General features: G+C 44.8%; 1 protein-coding gene across 3 annotated transcripts in view; it reads left to right on the forward strand.

Annotated features, from left to right (window-relative positions):
- DNAJC5 (DnaJ heat shock protein family (Hsp40) member C5) overlaps positions 1-17348 on the forward strand; it is a 38842-nt gene that overhangs the window by 2636 nt on the left and 18858 nt on the right. The window contains exon 2 of one of the 3 annotated variants that reach the window (XM_046678649.1): positions 16945-16980. The exons of the other annotated variants lie outside the window; for them this stretch is intronic. The gene's annotated coding sequence lies outside the window, so the exon portion shown is untranslated. The remainder of the gene's footprint in view (positions 1-16944; positions 16981-17348) is intronic. 3 annotated transcript variants of the gene reach the window in all.

Genomic DNA, 17348 nt, shown 5'->3' on the forward strand with positions numbered 1-17348 from the left:
GTCTGTGGTGAGTACTGAGCACTCGGGAGTACCGGGTTCTGAGGGAGATCTGTGGCAAGTACTGAGCACTCGGGAGTACGGGGTTCTGAGGGAGGTCTGTGGCGAGTACTGAGCACTCAGGAGTACCGGGTTCTGAGGGAGGTCTGTGGTGAGTACTGAGCACTCAGGAGTACCGGGTTCTGAGGGAGGTCTATGGCGAGTCACCTGCTCTTTGGGCGAGGACAGCCAGTTAAGAGGCAGAGTGGAGAGATGCTTGAGACCTCCCTGTAGATCTTTTTGCAAGTACTAGTCTGTAATTATTTCAAACTAAAAAGTTTTTTGTCAGATGGGCTACTGGTAATAATGCTTTTAGAAATTTTGCCTTTGGTTACTCTCTCCCCCCGCAAAAAAGCCACACGCTTATTGGTATTTGTTGATCGGGTGGAGTGAGGTGGAGCGATCTCTTGGAAGGACCACATGGGGTGAGCTGTGGCTGATGCCCTCAGCCTGAGGCTCGTTCCTGTGCTGCTGTGACAGAGCCAGCTGGACCTGCTTTGTGACTGAAGGGCTCTGGGGTTGCTTCTGGAACCCTCACCTCGTGCCTGCGTTCACTCAGCGAGGGTTTTATTGCCTTTCTAGGGAGGATTCTGTCAGTGTGGTGCAGGGACTGAACAGACGCTGCGTGTGTCTTGGCCGTTTTTGTTGAGTCCCCCTCACTTGCAGAGGATGGGTGACCCCGTGGTCAGTTGTGAGCTCCCCTGGAGACCAGTGCCTTGCTCAGTCTCAGGCCTGGAATTTGAATTCAGGCATTCTGTATGGTTCTTGTCCTGACTGCTGCCTGACACCACCGTGCAGAATCCCATAACAAGCTGCTGATAGTGCTCCTCACATGGGCCCTGGGGTGTAGTAGATGCTCAGTAGGTGTTTGTTGAATGAATGACTGAAATGCAGTGAGGCTGGGGGTCACGATAAGGTAGAATTTTATCTCCGGTGGCACTTTGCTTCTAAAGTCAGGGAGTAAAATGAGCATGACATATACACATATAATCGCCCTTGAAAAATCCCTCAACTCTTCCATAAAGTACTCTGCACAGGGTTTGGAGTAGGCAAACCGTGTCTCAGCCAGTGAAGGCAGTCCATTTTCCAGTGAGGAGACACCTCTGTGTCTTCTGGGGATGGATGACCAGTTCTTGCACAAGAAGTGGAGAGGAGGCTCTTGGCTCGCAATGGTGCTCTCCCTCTAGTGGTTAAAGTGACAGTGCTTCTAAAGTGAAGCTCCTTCTTATGTTCTGATTGGATGATTAGATCAGAGCCTTCTTGGGCTGCAGACCCACCTGCGGCACTGCCGTGGCCTTTGCCCCTCTGCGTGTCAGCAGGATGTGTGCTGGGTGTTCCTGAAAGAGGCCTTACTAAAATGAGTGTGGTGGTGCCTGCCCACTGGAGGGTTACAGGGGTTGATGAATGGAGAGATACCTCATCGACCGCTTCCTAACTGTGAGACAAAGATGCTGAAAAATGATAATAGTCATATTTTATGAAAATGCTACCCCTAATTTAAGAGGGGGAACTGCTATTCCTTTACCATCCTGACTCCAGGGCCAGCTCTCAGATAATGACATCTCCTGAAGAAGATTAGCAGCTGGTCTGCTATCAGAAGATTTAAGGATTAGATACCAAAGAACCTTTAGTTTAGATTTTGTCTTTCGTCATTGTTTGTGTTAATTTTGTTTGAGAAGGTTGTGTCAGTGAAATACTGTGTTCTGCCTCCTTCTTGGTAATGGCAGACATTTAATAGGTTTAGGCGTTTAACAAATAAAAATTGTTTTAAATTCTAATTGTTTTGCAAACATATTGGTAGTTAACACTGATATTGCAGAAATGAAGTACGGCATCTCTTTCTCTAAAGACAGAAGTATGTAGTGAGACCAGGTTTGGGATGTCACTGAAAGTGTCATCTTAAGCTGGTTCCTTTCAGGACCGATCGGTATACAGTCAAGATTCACTTCATTCCGAAATCATTCTACATTGTACGTGTATCTCCATAAATGGTTTTTAAAACTTAGTTATGTAGCAGAAACTGTTGTCTTTTATTTCTGACGTGTTAAACCTAGCTGATATTTTTAAATTGTGTGATCCATTTTGAGTGATCAGTCAGTATTCTTTTTTTTTTAAAGATTGGCACCTGAGCTAACATCTGTTGCCAGTCTTCTTTTTTTCCCCTCCCCAAAGCTCCCCACTGCATAATTGTATATTTTAGTTGTAGGTCGTTCTGGCTCTGCTTTGTGGGACGCTGCCTCAGCATGGCCTGACAAGCAGTGCCAGGTCTGCGCCCAGGATCTGAACCGGCAAAACCCTGGGCCGCTGAAGTGGAGCGTGCAAACTTAACCACTTGGCCGCGGGGCCAGCCCCCAATATTCTTTGAATGTATGAATGTGAATGAACCTTATTCATCATCATGGGTTATTTGTAATTTTTTTGTCCTTTAAATTTTTTGACATTGAACTTGTATCGCCAGCAATCATGTTCGTTTACAAGATGAAATGTGTGGTTATTTGGTGTCATCATCCCCGTGTTCTGAGGGATTCTGTGCCTATTGGTTATAAAGTTGCAGTCCTGGGAGTCAGAGGGTTGGAATGCTGACTTGCCACCCCATCAGCTGTGCACCGCCCTGGCTATATCTCCGATGGCCAGCCCCTTTCTTAGAGAGCCTTCCCTGCCCTCCGCGTCTTTTTTTCCTGGGTAGAGTGGAAATGTGTTATAGTGAAACCAGCAAAACCAAAATCTTCTGTCTTATTCTAAGCCTGCATTGCCTCAAGGGCTAAGGGCTGAATTCAAGTGCTAGAAGCCCAAGACCACAGGCTCCCCATGAGACAGTCCCAGTGAGTCGGGGTGAGCCCAGGCTGGAGGTGCACGGCCGCCTGAGCTGTAGGCCCTGAGCAGGAGGAGAGGCTGGGCTCCGAAGCTCCACCTGGCTTTCGTTTTTTTTTCCTTCTATTATTGGAAGGGATTAGCAGCATAGCAAATGTACGATTGTTAGCTAGGCAGTCCCATTGAATTTTTCTTTATCAAATAGTGTTTTTTGTTGTGAGGATGTTTCTCTAAGATAAATAATGAAAAATTCTGGGCTGAACAGTAGCAACTTTATAATTTTTGCCTTATATTACCAAGTTTATATTCCCTCTGGCAGCATCTTTTCCTTTTCAAGATTTTTTTTTGACCAGTTGCAATAAATTTTACTGTGTCCTTTAAAATAAGAATTTAGTTATAAATAACGTAAGTTTAGTTATAAATGGATTTTTTAAAATGGATGAAACCAGTCAACATCTGTATTTTAAATTAACTGGAAAAGAAATTGGGTTCTGGATAAGGACTTTCTGGACTATTTCATCTTGTGCTTGGAATCATGAGGCTCATCACACATCAAGGTGAAAAGTTTTTAATGCAATCTAATGGTCCAATTTCATTTTGAGATGAAACTGGAAAGTGCACAGTTTAAGGATGGCATTTATCTACGAAATATTTCTGAGCTTGTCCAAGCAAAGTTGCCCCCTGTTTGAGACTATTTTCTCATGAAATTCACTTGGAGGATGCCTCCCCGACCCCACAAGAGCAAACCCTGTGAAATAGTGCCGACTACTGTTTGTGAACAGGTCAGGGTCGCTTAATGTGCATCAGCCGTAATCCCAGGACAGCCTTGCAAGGTAGCTGTTATTCGATTTCGTAGATAAGGAAACTGAGTTATGTATTTTCTCTAGTATAAGGGTGTGGTATTAAAGAATATGCACAGGGCTTGCCCGGTGGCACAGTGGTTAAGTGCGCACGTTCCGCTTCGGAGGCCCGGGGTTCACGGGTTCAGATCCCAGGTCCGGACATGGCAGCGCTTGGCAAGCCATGCTGTGGAAGGCATCCCACGTATAAAGTAGAGGAAGATGGGCATGGATGTTAGCTCAGGGCCAGTCTTCCTCAGCAAAAAGAGGATTGGCAGCAGATGTTAGCTCAGGGCTAATCTTCCTCAAAAAAAAAAGACAGAAAAAAGGATTTGAAAAAAAGAATAAGCACAAATAACGCCATTACGTGTGTCAAAATGACAACACACAGGATATACACCTTGTAAGATGCTGTTTCTGTTGGTGTGGTTTTCTCTTGCATCATCCTGCCTGGTTGGGTAAGCCTAACTGATTGTTACCAACAGCATATATTTCTCCTTGGGGTGTAGTATGGATGTAACTCTTGGATTTGTTTCATTTGCCCCTGCCTTTTCTTTTCTAAAAATGTATCCATGACGAGGGTAACTGTAACACATCATCTGAGGGTCTGTCTTGGCAACCCAGTAGGCCAGCCCGTCCAGCCGGCTCTTAACATCAGCGTCATCTTCTCCTCATGCAGGCCAGCAGATGGTGATACAAATAGCTGTAAATGGGATAGGCACACTCTCGTACCTGCTCTGGTTTGGAGAAATATGCAAACCCTCATGAGCATCTGTGATTTGTACCTTTTACTTGTGGCCTATCTTCCATTGCTCAAAGTCACAGCATGTTGTGAGGCAGACCTGGGTAGACCTGTCCGTTCGTCAGATCCATGTGCTGCTCCCTGGAGTGGGCCATGGTCTCTGTCCTGTCTTCACCCAGCGTGACTGTCCCGCTGATGCGCAGCTTACCTAATTAGATGCTAGCCCCCCAAAGCCTTGAAGACAGATCTTGCCCTGTATTTTTAAAACACAAATGACAATAAAGCAAATTAATGAACTATGGATTTTTTAAGTTGAAGATATAAAAGGGGGTCCGGCCTCCTGGCTGAGTTTGCATGCTCTGCATCAGTGGCCCAGGGTTGCACAGGTTTGGATCCTGGGTGCGGGCATGGCACCATTCTCAAGCCATGCTGAGGTGGCGTCCCACATAGCGCAACCAGAGGCACTCACAACTGGAATAAACAACCATGTATTGGGGGGGTACTTTGGGGAGAAGAAAAAAAGGAAAAAAAAAGAGGATTGGCAACAGATGTAAGCTCAGATGCCAATCTTTAAAAAAAAAGAAAACACCTTTTACATTTAAAATATATGCAACAATAATTAATATTAGTGCTCAAGCCGAGAGTTAAATAAAATAGAACCAACATAATTTTTATTCAGCACTATAAACTTTGTCTATACGTGTAGTATTTATTTTAAAAATACAGTAAAAGGTTAATATAGTACCTTATTCTGTTAAGTCTTAGTGTATAAGAAAATAAGTTATTTGTGCTCAGGGCAGGAAGAATTACTCCCGTTTGTAAACACAGTTGCTGAGAATCAATCAAATTGTTCCGCCCTTGGGAGTCAGGCCAGGATTTGAACCACAGCCCTGCCGATCCCTAGCAGTGACCTCGAGTAGATTACTCAGCGTTTCTGAGCCTCGGTCTTCTCATCTGTAAAGTGGAGATCATCATCATAATAGCTGATATTTATTGTGTATCTGGTACTGTTCTAAACACTTTACACGAGCTAGCTCAAGGACACACCACGTGGGACTGTTTCTACCCCCGCTGGTCAGAGAAAAGATGGAGATGTGGAGATAACAGTGACTTGCCCGGGTCACTGAGCCTCTCGGTGACAGAGGCAGGCTCCAGCCCAGGCAGGTGACTCCAGAGCTGCCCTGCTACCACCCACCGGACCAGGCGCCTGTCCAGCAGACTTCTCACAAGAGTTCAGTGGGATCCAGGTTATGTGTTCCCCCATGCCTGCCTGCACGTGGTAAGTGCTCCCTAAATTGTAGCTGCTGTTGGTACAATTACAGAAGTAATCAGAAGTTCTGTCACAGTTGTACTCACTTTCTGTTTTGAGGTGTGTGCATGTGTTTTAACACTCACTGCCTCCAACACCAGGCGTCTCTTACAGTTGGCTTGTTATTGTGTAATTGATGCGCCTTATACTTGGTTTCAAACTGGATTCGCTGGATGGTTCTGATTGTGGTCATGGTGGCAGGGAGGTGGTCCCACTGCAGCTGTGTCTGCCTGCTTCATCAGAGGCAGGCCGTGTGGGAAGCATGGGCCGCCGTTTCCCCAGGGGCTTTTCACCTCAGTAGCCCTGGCCGGAGAATCACGTTGAAGGGAGTCGTGCTGCTTCCCAAAGGTGCGTTTTGGGATGTGTTCCTGTTGGACATGCAGAAGACGTCATGCATGCCCTCATTTGTTGCATTTTATGAACAGTCACCCACTGGGTGTGTCTTAAGCTTCCGTTCTGGAGTCGGCCCTGTTGCAGCATCCAGTCCATTCAGTGGGGCAAGAGCCGCAGCCAGGGTGGTGGGTCATTTGATTGTCAGCATCACATGATGAACTGCTCTGCACCTGTGGACTCACCCAGAATGTTTCAATAGGTATCTTAGCCCATGCCGTACCTAACTGAGTGACAGTGATCTTTCTTACCAGTCAGATTTCAGTCCTAAGTATTTTCGTGTGTTCTCTGAAGTTGAGGATTCGAATATTGTGCTGGTCTCCTGTAGATAATAAGAGGATTCTTCCTGGTCGGCATTCACAGGAGTGGACTTGCGCTTGGTTGCCTCTCATGTTATGCCCTCTTTGCCGTGATACAAAGTACCTCCGGGTCTCCAGGTCTGCCTGCTGGTCCTCAAGCCCAGTCTGCAGAGAGCCTGGAGGCAGCAGGTACCTGCCTGGGTTGAAAAGTGGCTGTGACTTTAATATATTGAGATTTTCGGTGTTGGGAGGTTAGCATATCAACAACCAAAAAGCCCTAATGTGCATTTCTCTTAGGAAAAATACTCTGTCTTCCACTGCTACTTTCGTGTTGAGATTTGGGACTGTGTTAGGGTTTTCTGGAAATTTGTGATCATGATAATGGTCTGTCCTAGGATCCTCTTCTCTGGCATCGTGCTTGATAAGGACTTGTTGGTTCCTGTGCTGTGATGGTGGAAGTGTCCCTTGGATCTGTCAGTCGTGTTCTGGGTTGAGGGCTTCTAGCTCGCTTGAGGCTCCCTCGGTACAGAGGGTTAGAAGCTGTGTTAGACAGCCCCGCTGCTTTCACACCCCGACCCCTCATTTTATGTCACTCAGATTCAAGTCCCTGCTCTTTGCGCCTCAGAGATGATGAGCAGCAAACCTGGTGAGAGCTGACGGTCGCCCTCCCAGGATGGGTGTTGGGCATTCATTAGAGGCCAGGCTCCCTTCCACGTCGGTTCACAGACAGCCTCCTCTAGGAGTAAGAGGCTTCTGAGAATGTTCAGTTCTTTTTGATTTTCCTCATATTTAAACATGTATCTATAGTTATTTTGCTCAACTTCTGGCCTTCTTTTCCTTTTCACTTATTGTACCCTAAGTATCAGTTTACTAGGAAAATCTTTATTTGATTTCTGGACATAAGTCACTACTGATAAAATTAATTCAACAAACATGGACTAAATGCTCTGCCAGGACTTGGGGCAGCCACTCAGTTTGTGTTAGAACGGCTTCGGTGTGCCGGGTTGTTTCTCTTTCTTGGCCGCCATCATACCCTCCTTTTGCAGGAATGGTTTGACTGTCTGGGAAGCCCCAGGTTCCGGGCAAGAGTGTGGCCCTGGGTTGAAGCATCTCGATTCTTCCTCAGTTATCTGCTGCACTTGGTGGTGGTCGGTCTTGTTGCTTCCTCTGGTAGTTTTGTGAATCATGAGGGCAGAATGTTTGTTTTCTTCAAAACAGGAATATGTGAACACTCTCTTTGTGGCCACGCATAGTACTTATTGTTATGTGAAAAATTCCCTGTAGTTACTCTCCTTTGCAGATTCTGTTCTGTGCTTCGGGTTGAGATCCATTCCCTCTCTCATGCTTTGATGGTTGTTGGGGAGGTTGTCTTTAGAGAAGTGGTCCATTTTACTCTTTTTATTCTCTTTGTTATAAGACTCAACATGCTTTTTTCATTTTTCTTAGAATTAAGGAGGAGGGGTGAAATCTTTTGGGGTTTCTATATTTCCAGCAACTTCAGTGATTCTTTACATTTGAATTCATTTTAAGTTAGGAGTAAAGATAACAGGAGACCCTCTGACACACTCGGCATCATCTTTTACACCTTCCACATTTATTGACTCTCGCTTATAATTTCTTCAGTTATATCTATGGAGTTAATTGGTGGCCAATTCCTTCTATTCTGCAGTATATTAATTTTCTCCTTTTGGAATAGATAGTAAATTCAGAGTTACGCATTCAAGCCGTTGGTTTCTGAGCCTTCTCACTGTGCTCAGAGTCTTTCCCCAGCGTTGGTAGTTGTCCTTCCCTGGCTGGAGGCAGGCGGTCCAGACCCACCTGCTTCTTGAATGTGTTTTGGCAGTCGATTTTTACAAGGTTCATCACGGATTTTAAATGAAGATTCCTCCAGAGATTAGAAGCCAGCTCTCTTTGGGATACCAGTTTTATTTCATTTTTACTATTCTTATTTTTAGCAAAGTTTTTCTGTAGGGTTGGGTCCAGGATTTTGTGACCATAAAGTTGCTTGTCTGTAAGCTTACTACTGAAAATCCATAAAACGCTTACCTTATTTCCACTTGTGAACACAGTGTTAATTATGGAGCCAGGTTCCATGCTCTGATTACATTTTCTCTCTAGAGTAGTGCCCTTCTCCCCCGGCTTCCTCACAGCCTTTTTCTTAGCTTCTCTGTTTCCAGACTGCCTGTCCTTGTGGCCTGGAACTTTCCTCTGGGTTTCCTGTCTTCCTGCTCTGGACAGACAGTGGCTGCCAAGGCTGCCTGTCCAGCCCCATCCCTGGGATGACCCACAGTGGCAGGGAGGCTAGAGGGCACCACGTGGCAGCCTAGAGGCCTCTGCATCTTGGGGGAGCGTCACCAGAGACAAAAGCCCTTGGCGTGACCTTCACGCGGCCTCACAGCTCCATTGCTGAATGGCACCACCCAGACTTCAGGCCATAAAGCCTGGACCCAGGGGACAAGGGAGCAAGCCTCTGCACCCCGAGGAGTGCGGCTCACGAGCCTCCGTTGTAAATGCCTGTAACACCCTCCATGTCTTCATAGTGGATGCTTATATTAAAACACAGTTGTTTAAGTAGTAGTATCTAATAGCGTGTGTAGAAATACCAAAGAATTTGTAGCTTTTGTAAAAATTTTTGAGATTGCCTCCGATTATTTTGAAGGTTTTTGAATAAAGTATGCTGAGAATGAAACAAAACAGAGAGCCCCCAAAGAGACGTCACGTGGAAGTTTGTAACAAGCTAGAGGCACCCTGCAGGTCCCAGGGAAAGACAGGCCCTTCTGTGGGGCTCCTGGAACTTGGGGCCCTGGGCATCACTCAGACAGTTGTAGCTGGTCTATGCCCATGCCTTGCCCAGAGCACCTCCAGATGCGGCAGATGACCTGTGAGTGACAAAACTGCCGAAAAAGGTGTAGGAGAATTTACTTTTGACCTCGGGATTGAGAAGGATTTATTGAACAAAAAAGGAAAAAAAAGGTAGATTAAATTCACAAAGAGTTGATATGTTCAATTACTTAAAAATTAAGAACTTCTGGGGCCAGCCCCGTGGCCAAGTGGTTGGGTTCGCGCGCTCCGCTTTGGCAGCCTGGGGTTTTGCAGGTTCAGATCCTGGGTGCGGACATGGCATCGCTTGTCAGGCCATGCTGAGGTGGCGTTCCACATGCCACAGCCAGAAGGACCCACAGCTAAAATATACAACTGGGTACTGGGGGGATTTGGGGAGAAAAAGCAGAAAAAAAGACTGGCAACAGTTGTTAGCTCAGGTGCCAATCTAAAAAAAAAAAAAAAGAACTTGTGAGACATCTGTTTCACAACAGTGTGCATATTGTTAACGCTACTAACTGCACACTTAAAAATGGTTAAGACGGTAAATTTTGTTTTTACCACAGTAGAAGGATTTAAGAACTTACGTTCGTCAGAAAATAGCATAATAAGTAAAAAGAAGTATGAACTAGGAGAAGATACTGGTAGCCTTTATAACCCGTGGAGGCTTGGTCCTGGATGTGTCAGCAGCTCCTCCGCCCGCTGGGGCAGCAGAGAAGTGGTGCGAGCATGCACCCTGCACAGTGGCACTGCCCACACCCATCAGGCTCTCTCCCTCAGCAGTCCCCACGTTGAGGGTTCAGGTGGCGTGAGGTGCCACTCTGCCCAGTGGATGAGCACTCCTGGGAGGCCTGGCACCCAGGCAGCGCAGAGGTGAGAGCAGCAGGGAGCACGTGTTGGTGCAGTGCACCTACCCGCGCTCCGGGACCCTGAACTTCCACCTTTAGGTGCACATCCTACAGCAGTTCTTCCTAAACTGCTTGTGGGAAAGGACCAGGTTTTATTTTATTAAATTTCCTATCTGTCATGGACTGATGATACTTTTGTAAACTACAGTGAAAATAACTAGAAAAATAAATCACAAATGAAACGTATAAAATGCAAGCTCAGATTATTTTCTTCTTTTATTTTTTAAATAAACATACAGTAAAATTGACCTTTTTTGATGTGCGGTTGTCTGAGTTGTGTGTAATACCGTCACCCTACTCGGGATATGGAGCATTCTGTCAGTACCCTCTCCCAGCCCCTGGCATCTCCTCTTCTGCTCTCTGTCAATATAGTTCTGTCTTTTCAAGAATGTCATCTACAGTAGTCTCCCCTCATCCACGGTTTCAGTTACCAGCCGTCAACGGCAGTCTGAAAACATTACACGGAAAATTCCAGAAATAATTCATAAGTCTTAAATTGCACCCCATTCTGAGTAGCATGATGAAGTCTCGCCCCAGCCCGCCGGGAACCATCCCTCTGTGCAGAGGATCCACCTGTACACGCCGCCCACCCGTTAGTCACGGAGTAGCCGCCTCAGTGATCAGGTCGAGCGCTGTGGCATCGCAGGGCTTGTGTTCAAGTGACCCTTATTTTATGTCGTAATGCCTCCAAAGCGCAAGAGTGGTGATGCTGGCAACTGGGATACGCCAAAGAGAAGCCGTAAAGTGCTTCTTTTAAGTGAAAAGGTGAAAGTTCTCGACTTAATAAGGAAAGAAAAATTCGTATGCTGAGGTTGCTAAGATCTCAGTAACTTCTATGGCAGTATATCTTTATAATTGTTCTACTTATTATTAGTTATTGTTGTTAATCTGTTCCTGTGCCTAATTCATATATTAAACTTTGTCATAGGTATGTATGTATTGAAAAAAAAACAGTATATATAGGGGTCAGTACTGTCCACGGTTTCAGGCATCCACTGGGGTCTTGGAACGTGTCCCCTGGGGATGAGGGGGGACGACTGTCTATGGAGTTATCCAGTGTGTAGCTTTTGAGACTGACCTCTCTCACTCAGCATGATGTTTAAGAGTCATCCAAGTTGTGTGGGAAATGCCTCCTTCCTTTTTACTACTGAGTGTGTCCCATGTGTGTGGATGCTCCAGTTTTCCAGTTTGTTATCCATTCACTAGGACGTATGTGTTGTTTCTGGATTTGGTGACTATAAATGTTCGTGCACACGTTTTCTGTGTGAACACCAGTTTCCGTTTCTCTTGGGTAAATCCTTGAGTGGGATTGCAGGGTCGTATGATAAATCTATTTTTAACTTTATCAGAAACGTGAAAACTGTTTTCTAAGTGGCTGCCCCATTTTGTGTCCCACGTGCAGTGTGAGGGTTCTAGTCATTGTTCATCCTCACTGGCACTTGGTGTTATTGGTTTATTTTTTTAAGCCATCCTAATAGGTGTGTAGTGGTTGCTCATTGCAGTTTTAATTTGCATTCCTCAAATAAGTAAAGATGTTGAGTATCTTCTCTTGTGCTTGTTTGCTGTTGCTAAAACAGTTTAAATCTTGCTGTCAACTTCTGCCCTACCCACTAAGTGTGAGGAGCACTGCCCTAGAGAAGTGTGCCTGCCAGGACCTGCTCGGAGTGAGCAGAGCAGCTCTGCAACAGCAGAATGGCCCAGGCATCCTCAGTCCAGGCTGGATAAGTTGTGCTCTGTTCACAAAATGGAATTTGTCCAGTACTGGAAATGAATGAATTATAGCTACATCCAGCAACATGGATGGATCTTAGAAACATACTGAGTTTCAAAAGCAAGACACAGAAGGCTGCATACAGTGTTGGACCATTTTGTTAAGCTCAAAAAATTAAAAGTAAATACTGTTAAGGGAGAACCGTATGAGGTAATCTTATTAAAGCAAGAGAGTAATAAACATCAGTTCAGGATAATGTATATGGGGAGAACACAAGCTTCACGGGTTATTGGTAATTTTCTCGTTTTTAAATTGAAGGAGGGTGGGCCAGCCCTGTGGCCAAGTTTGAGTAAGTTCGACACTCTTACTTCTAAGACCCAGGGTTTCGCCAGTTCAGATCCTGGGTGTGGACCTAGCACCACTCATCAAGCCATTTTGAAGCGGCATCCCACATGCCACAACTAGAAGGACCCTCAACTAAAAATATACAACTATGTATCGGGGGGATTTGGGGAGAAGAAGGAAAAATTAAAAAATTTTTAAGTAAAAGTAAGTTGAAGGATGAGATCGTGGTGTTTATTTTATCGCTATGCAGCATAACTTATGTTTTTCATATATCCGTTTCTGTGTATCAAGTATTACATAATAAAATTACATAATAAAATAATTAAATAGAACAAAAATAGTCTTCCTTTTAAATATTTTCAAATCTGTCCTTCCAAAGTTGGCATGTGAGTTTTCCCCCAGTAGTAGGTTGAATTCAGCAGCAACTCTAAAACAGTGCATGCTGCAATTACACCTAGAAATGCAGGAGTTAGAGTGCACAGCTCTTTTCCCTGAAGATTTTTGTCTTCTAGAGAGCATAGATGTGGCCCAAGAGGACAGGAATTTTTGCCTGTTTTGTTCATTTTGTTTGCTGCTAAATCCCCAGCTTTGAGATCAGAGCATGGCATGTGGCGGGTGCTTCATAAACATTTGTTGAACAAATGAGTGACACAAACACATGGCTCAAGGCCCAGGACAACTCCGCAGAACATGCCAGGCTCTGCTCTCTCTGCATGGAGTGAGTGCCAGGAGAGGTATCCCGGGGCCAGAGATGTGTCTCCAGGGTTCAGAGGTCTAACTAGGAGCTCTCCACATAGCAGGAGAGACTCAGTTCTTGTGTGTGACAGCACTGCCTTTTCTGGGAGCAAGCGGTCCCAGTGTCAGGCCATGAGGCCCAGTGGGCGTAGCTGTGGGAAGAGGCTAGTGGCGGACAGGGCCTGCGTCCACAAGGGCCTTGTAGGGCAGGCCAAGGAGCTGGGATTTGATGCTACAGCCACTGGGGTGTCGGGGAAGGACCTGAGTAGGGTGGTGATGGGAGCAGAATCTGGCAGCACTGAGGGAGGGCAGACCGTGTGTCTTCAGGAAACCCTCCATCTTACCCGATCCCTTCCTCTTGTGCTTGGCGAGCTGGTTGCCCCTGCTGTGTGTGGTCTTGTCTGGCTGGCGGTGCAGAAGGGCCTGGCGCTCTTTCTAGCAGCTCCCACCAGGATACACTACAGATTCGCAAAATTTTTCAAGATACAATGTTACTCATAGTTAAAATGTCGATGCTCCTTAAAGCAGTCTACAGATTCAGTGTAATCCCTATCAAAGTTCCAATGACATTTTTCACAGAAATAGAAGAAAGAATCCTAAAATTTATGTGGAACAACAAAAGCTCCCGAATAGCCAAAGGAATCCTGAGAAAAAAGAACAAAGCTGGAGGCATCACACTCCCCGATTTCAAAATATACTACAAAGCTGTAGTAATCAAAACAACGTGGTACTGGCATAAAAACAGACAAAAAGATCAATGGAACAGAATTGAGAGACCAGAAATAAACCCACACATCTATGAATAGCTAATTTTCGACAAGGGAGCCAAGAACATACAATGGAGAAAGGAAAGTCTCTTCAATAAATGGTGCTGGGAAAACTGGACAGCCACATACAAAAGAGTGAAAGTAGAGCATTATCTCATACCATGCACAAAGATTAACTCAGAATGGAGTAAAGACTTGAAGGTAAGACCTGAAACCATAAAACTCCTAGAAGAAAACAGGCAGTACGCTCTTCGACATCTATCTTAGCAGCATTTTTTTTGAAGAAGAAGATTAGCCCTGAGCTAACTACTGCCAATCCTCCTCTTTTTGCTGAGGAAGACTGGCCCTGAGCTCACATCCATGCTGATCTTCCTCTGCTTTATACGTGGGACACCTACCACAGCATGGCTTTTGCCAAGCAGTGCCACGTCCACACCTGGGATCCGAACTGGCAAACCCTGGGCTGCTGAGAAGCAGAATGTGCAAACTTCACCACTGCACCACCAGGCTGGCCCCTTAGCAGCATATTTTTAAATAGCATGCCTGACCAGGCAAGGGAAACAATAGAAAAAATAAACAGATGGGACTGCATCAGACTAAAAGGCTTCTGCACAGCAGAGGAAACCATCAACAAAACGAAAAGACAACCTAATATTTGGGAGAAGATATTTGCAAACCATATATGTGGTAAGGCGTTTGTATCCAAAATATATAAAGAACTCAGCAACAAAAAAATTAACAACCCAATTTTAAAAAGATTAAAAGATCTGAACAGACATTTTTCCAAAGAGGATAGACAAATAGACGACAGGCACAAGAAAAGATGTTCAGTATCACTAATTATTAGGGAGATGCAAATCAAAACTACAGTGAGGTATCACCTCATGCCCGTCAGAATGGCTATAATTAACAAGACAAGAAATAAGAAATGTTGGAGAGGATATGGAGAAAAGGGAACTCTCATACACTGCTGGTGGGAGTGCAAACTGGTGCAACCACTATGGAAAACAGTGTGGAGATTCCTCAAAAAATTAAGAATAGAGGGGCTGGCCCCGTGGCCGAGTGGTTAAGTTCGCGCGCTCCGCTGCAGGCGGCCCAGTGTTTCGTTGGTTCGAATCCTGGGCGCGGACATGGCACTGCTCATCAAACCACGCTGAGGCAGCATCCCACATACCACAACTAGAAGAACCCACAACGAAGAATATACAACTATGTACCGGGGGCTTTGGGGAGAAAAAGGAAAAAATAAAATCTTTAAAAAAAAAAAACATTAAGAATAGATCCACCATACGATCCAGCTATTCCACTGCTGGGTATTTATCCAAAGAACATGAAAACACAAATATGTAGATACATGCACCCCTATGTTCATCGCAGCCTTATACACAATAGCCAAGACTTGGAAGCAACCTAGGTGCCCATCAAGGGATGAATGGATAAAGAAGATGTGGTATATATACACATAATGGAATACTACTCAGCCATAAGAAATGATGAAATCCGGCCATTTGTGACAACATGGATGGACCTTGAGGGTATTGGGCGAAGTGAAATAAGTCAGAGAAAGTCAGATACTGTATGATCTCACTCATAAGTGGAAGGTAAAAACAACTACAAACACACACATAGACACAGAGATTGGATTGGTGGTTACCAGAGTTGAAGCGAGGAGGGTGGAGGGGGTGTCTAGGCCCGTGTGTGTGGTGATGGATGGTAATTAGCCTTTGGGTGGTGAACATGATATAATCTACACAGAAATTGAAATATAATGATGTACACCTGAAATTCATATCATATTTTATTAATTTTTTTGGAAGATTTTATTTTTCCTTTTTCTCCCCAAAGCCCCCAGGTACATAGTTGTGTATTTTTTTAGTTGTGGGGTCCTTCTAGTTGTGGCATGTGGGACACCACCTCAGCATGGCTTGATGAGTGGTGCCATGTCCGCGCCCAGTATTTCAACTGGTGAAATCCTGGGCCGCTGAAGCAGAGCGCGAACTTAACCACTCAGCCATGGGGCTGGCCCCTATATCATATTTTAAACCAGTGTTACCTCAAAAAAGAAAAGATAGGATGTTACTGAAGAAGATAACACCTAAAGGTTGGGACTTAACCTTCCTGGAAGGAAGCCTGGGAGTGACCCTGTGGCGGCCGTTTGTGAGCCACAGCACATGATACTCAGGTGGATGCAGCTGCTCTCCAGATCTCAACGTGGGTCTCAGGAGTGCCTTTGAAATTTAATTAAAACAGCTTTAGGATAAACAAAATGGTGAGGTGCTACTTCAAACACCAGGTGGTAAACTCCTGAATTCATCACCCCGAGGAAATATAAAGACATCTGAAAGGATTAGACCCAGTTGAAGACTAGTCACCAGCTTAGCAAAGCTGGGATATCACAGGACCTCCAGGCTGGTGGCGGGTATGCCTGGTTTCCCCGTGACCCTTCTGTGGGCCTGTTTATGGCCTTGAACTTGGAGCCCGTGATGCCAGGTGCTGGGGGAAGTGGAAGGAAAGAAGAGGGAGCAGGAGGCAGGCGACAAGGAAACTGGAACATAACCAGGTGCATACTGAGTATTCTTTCTTCAGTTTATCACTTGTAGGCTAACATTTTTAAGATGATCTCTTTTCCTGTATTGGAAAAATGTTTGTTTCTTCTATCATTGAAGTATACCTGCTCATTATAGAAAATTAGGGAAATAAAGTATTAAGACAATAACTTTTTTCAAAAGTTGATTTTAATGATTAAAAAACCCCAGAAAACTTCATTCCTTCTTTTGGTTATAAGACTGTGTTCTACCTGAACCTGAAACTTTTAAAGATGCGTATTGCCTGGCAATGTTTAGCTTCTAACTAGAATGCTCACTTTTGAAATGTGTATGAAAACGGTGTCGAAATTTAAATTTAATAATTTCTGTGCTTGGACAGCATTTATTTCATCTTCGACTCTAAATATAAAATACCAATTTGAATAATGTTTATAGCAGCTACTTTTTTTCTTAAAGGGCCAGACAGTGAGTATTTTAGGCGTTATGGTTATACGGTGTCTGTTGAGAGCAGCCACTGACTCACAGGGGTAAAGGGGTATGGCTGTGTTCCAGTGAAAGTTTGTAAAATAGGCAGCCTGTTCTAGAAGACTGGAGGATTTTATGTTTCATTTGATTTTCTCTAGTATCTAATTGGCTTTGCGAACTTTAACCTTAATTACAACAGCTGCTTTCTTTTTTGAATGCAGGTGAAATTGACGGTGAAGTGCACAGATCTTAACTGTGTAAGTTTCAGTGAGATTTGGTGTGTGCACACTTGTGAGATCACTGTTGCAGTTATAGAATATTTCTGTCACCCTGGAAGATTCCCTTCACTGCCTTTAAACGATCACTTTTCTGATTTACGTCACAATTCATTGTTTTTCCTGTTCTTAACCTCTGTGTAAATGGAATCATTTTGTATCTAGCTTACTTGCTTAACCCAAGCTGTGCGGTTCGTCTCTTTCACTGCTTGTGTCAGTGTGTCACCTTTTTATTGGTGAGCAGTGTCCCGTGTAGAATAGACCACAGACCGGCGGTCCCTCTGTTGCCGTGTGGTGGCTGCTCTTCTCCGCTCGCACTCCACTGAAGCCGCGCAGGCGAGTTCCTCCTC

Source organism: Equus quagga, chromosome 12 (genome assembly GCF_021613505.1).
Source record: "Equus quagga isolate Etosha38 chromosome 12, UCLA_HA_Equagga_1.0, whole genome shotgun sequence".
NCBI classification, from domain to species: domain Eukaryota; kingdom Metazoa; phylum Chordata; class Mammalia; order Perissodactyla; family Equidae; genus Equus; species Equus quagga.